The following is a 4401-nucleotide window of genomic DNA, read 5'->3' as shown; positions in this document are numbered from 1 at the left end:
CAAAGTAAAATAAACTAAAAATAAATAGTGTCCGTACTATTTCTAACTAGTATTAGTATAATACGAAGTTAAAAATTAAGTTACTTGTAGTTATTATATATATATATATATATATATATAGGGGCTGCAATGATATTTGCACAATTATCATTTCATTTGTAAACATATTTTCTTTTTATAAAGATGCTATAAACCGTGATTTGCATAAATCATTACTTCAATCTTTGGTACAGCAAGGATTGCAAACTTTAGCTATCAATAAGTTAAAACGACACGTATACAATATAAATATATATATAGGCTTTGGCAGAACATGTGCCAGGCACATCTCATGTCGTTTGTTATTTAAGCACAAAGCTACACAAAGGGCTATCTGTGCTCAGCCCACCACGGGTATCGAAAACCGGTTTCTAGTGGTATAACTCCGCAGACATACCTCTGTGCCACTGGGGCACATCTCATGTTATAGACTGGAGTAACGTTAAATTGATAAATCAGGTTGAGTTGAAATGTAAATATTAAAAAAATAATAGAGATTGGAAGAAAAACAAAGATATTGTGCTGAACAAAGAAGTTGGTCCAGATTTAGAAGAAATAAAGTACTGGCCATATGTTTTCTAAACTCTGGGTGTTAAGTCTAAATGGCGCTAAATGAATGCAAATAATTATTTAGTATACAAGTACTGGCCAAACTTCAACTCGTACTCCTGAAGATGGTGGCGTAAGGACACCGAAACATGTATTTTAAGGATGGTTCCTGTTTTAATAAATGTATTTATTGTGTAATTATTTTGGCATTGTACTCTTTTGTAGCTGTTTATATGTATTTAATTAATTGCTTCATACCAGCCGAAGCCATGAATGATGAAATGTGAAGCTAATAGAATCTAACGACAGCAATTATAGTTAAGCCTACTTCTCTTTAAACTGTAATGCTATACCCAACTTGTTTCTACCATAATAGCACCTGGTTAATGAACACAATTGCGTCAGGTTCGGTTTCAAACCGCTATATTTCAGGTATAGTCCTACCGTTCTTAGGATGGGTATAACTTTCTAGTTGAAAGAAATAATAAATAACCGATTAATTTCGGTGTCTAATAATTCTTATTGAGGTCTCGTCTATAGTGCTATATAGTGATAGGATGAAACAATGAAACACCTGACATGCAAACAGAAGACCTGGAGTTCATCATCGTTTAATGTTTAGACATCACTAACCAAGCGACAATACAAAACATGTGCCATGATTTTAGACATCACTAACCAAGCAACAATACAAAACATATGTAACATGATTTTAGATATCACTAAACAAGCGACAATACAAAACACGTGCCATTATTTTAGATATCACTAACCAAGCGACAATATAAAACATATGTGCCATGATTTTAGATATCAGTAACCAAGGGACAATACAAAACACGTGCCATTATTTTAGATATCACTAACCAAGCGACATGTGCCATGATTTTAGACATCACTAACCAAGCAACAATATAAAAGATATGTGCCATATATTCTTAAATATAGTAACTTAAAATGCAAACAATTAATTGAAATCATGACAAAATTAAATAAATATATGACAATAACGTTTTTTTGTTCTTGTTTGTTTTGCAGTTTCTTAATAATTTGTCATATCTATCACACTCAAATTCGGAAAACAATGCTTTTAAAGTTTCAATTTTATATTAGTCAGAGACTATAGAAGTGCTTAATGTATTTTTTACGAATTTTGTTGGTGCAACGCTGAGAAGTTGTTAACAATTTGTACAGTTTTATTGGTGCAACACTGACAGGTTGTTAACAATTTGTACAGTTTTATTGATGCAACACTGAGAGGTTGTTAACAATTTGTACAGTTTTGTTATTGCAGCACTAACAATTAGTACAGTCTTATTGGTGCAACACAGAGGTTGTTAGCAATTTGGACAGTTTTATTGGTGCAACACTGAAAGGTTGTTAACAATTTGTACAGTTTTGTTGGTGCAACACTGAAAGGTTGTTAACAATTAGTAGTCCACTATTATGTGCCTTAATAGCAACAGCTTCCTTGATTTTTCTTCATTTTTGTACTGTTCTCTATATTTATTTTTTGTTAAATCCATCAAAAGACTGTACTTGTATTTTGTATTTATGGTACAACGACTAAGGCTATCTACCGTCTTCCATAATTTTGAATTCCTTAGGAAGGCAGTAGCACCCTACAACCCACCATCCATACTAAGGGACTGATTGTCAATCTTATAATGCACCCACCATTTAAAGTGGGGGGAATATTTCGTGGTACCAACAGATTCGAATTCGATTAGTCAGCTTCGAAATCCACAACAGGGCCAACCCACGCCCAAAGAGTGAAATCCACAGTTCTAATAAATGGCTTTCTTGCACGCGAATACAGAGAGTTTAAGATTTGCGTCAATGTAGAAAGAAGAGCACGTATTTTGTACCTATTGCTGAATATGTTGGTAATTTACATAACACAAATGGTGAAAAGTTAGATATTTATCAGTGCGAGCCTGATTGCAATAAATTACAACAATCAGATATGGTGGAATTAATATCCTTATGGACTAAACATAAAGGAATTGAAATGCTTTATTGGTCTTCATTTCCACTGAATACTTTTAAACTGACAGCTCGGATAATTGTTGAACTTCTTATGTCCTTCTCTTCCTCACATGATAATTAGTTAAACACATTGTACCCATGTGCATGACTTGTTACATCATATAGCGTTAAAGTGCTTTGTTAACACATTTTCCACGAATATTTCTATTACAACAGGTAACAGATACGATCCCACTGGAGCGTGCTATCCCTCATACTGAAAAACTGACCATTCTATTAGAAATATATAGGTTGTAAACATACCTTTATTAATTTCACGAAATTCAATATACTGATGGTGATTCTCGATTTTCACGACATTTGAGGTACTGATGGTGGTCCTTGATTTTCACGACGTTTGAGGTACTGATGGCGATTCTATATTTTCACGACATTTGAGGTACTGATGGCGATTCTATATTTTCACGACATTTGAAGTACTGATGGCGATTCTATATTTTCACGATATTAGAGGTACTGATGGCGATTCCATATTTTCACGATATTAAGAGGTACTGATGGCGATTCCATATTTTCACGATATTAAGAGGTACTGATGGTGATTCTATATTTTCACGATATTAGAGGTACTGATAGCGATTCTATATTTTCACGACATTTGAGGTACTGATGGTGGTCCTTGATTATCATGACATTTGAGGTACTGATGGTGGTCCTTGATTTTCATGACATTTGAGGTACTGATGGTGATTCTTGATTGAAATAAACCATCTTCACTCTAGTTTTTATATTATCTTCACGATATGTTATTCAGCTGTCATTCAGTTATTTTCAATATTCTTTCTACTATACTTCCACCTGGTTATACTCTACTGTAATTATACCAGCTTTACTCTACCTATTTGCTATTTTTACCTCAATGACGCTCGACTAGTTTTGGCTTCATTACGATCAGCTGTCTTCGACCTTAATTACACTTGATCACATTCGGCTTTCTCCTACTACTGTTAGTGGCGGGTTATTTAATACCATAGTTACAGCCGGCTATTCTATCATGTTAAATCCTGTTATCGTTTATCATATTAAACCATACGTTCAACCGTCTATCAATATTACGAGACTGTCCTGGCTTCTAACTGAAAAGCTCGTAATGAATAATATTTTCAGAAAGTTCCAAACAATCCCTAATTATTCTACTCCGTAAGCTATCCTTAACGCGTGAGAGAGATTGTGAGCTTGTAATAAATAGGACCTACACGAAAGGATCCGACCAGCTATTTCGTAAAAGTTAATACTACTATTTAAGGCAGCTGTTGTCCGAAAAAAAGGCTTCCCCGTCAAACCCCCCGCTTTTCTGAAGTGAATTAAGATTTCGTTTTATTTCAATGAAATGTATTCATTATCTGAAGTCCAAAGAAATTTCTAAGCAAACAAATTAGGTTTCCAATGTACTTGGGTTAAGATCAAAACACTCCTACAAGTTATTTTGCATCGATTGAAAAACAAACGCCAACAACAACAAAAAAAAAAGAGTAAGTTAACCAGAACCAAACGTACAAGTATATTTTATCTGTACACGAAACCTTGTTCTAAGTATCTGGTCTGTGTTTTAAAAGATGTGAGAATTATAATACAGTTAATGTACTAGTGAATGTTTTAACAAAAGTAACAAAGCACACTTGTACACATGAAGTAATTCATACACAGATGTTTTGAAGAAAAGTAGCGTTTAATTAACCAACTTTTTTTCTCTGTTCAAAAGGCTCCACTTCAAGCGTTTTGGGGCGGTAAAAAGTTTGTTTTTTTAATTTCGCGCAAAGTTAC

The 4401-nt window shown here is 33.9% G+C and overlaps 1 protein-coding gene across 4 annotated transcripts in view; it reads right to left on the bottom strand.

Annotated features, from left to right (window-relative positions):
- Nucleotides 1-4401, bottom strand: part of LOC106469581 (putative fatty acyl-CoA reductase CG5065) — a 106290-nt gene that overhangs the window by 53537 nt on the left and 48352 nt on the right. The window lies entirely within an intron of this gene.

This window comes from Limulus polyphemus, unplaced genomic scaffold (assembly GCF_000517525.1).
Source record: "Limulus polyphemus unplaced genomic scaffold, Limulus_polyphemus-2.1.2 Scaffold97, whole genome shotgun sequence".
In the NCBI taxonomy this organism is placed as follows: domain Eukaryota; kingdom Metazoa; phylum Arthropoda; class Merostomata; order Xiphosura; family Limulidae; genus Limulus; species Limulus polyphemus.
This window is presented reverse-complemented; position numbering and strand designations above follow the sequence as displayed.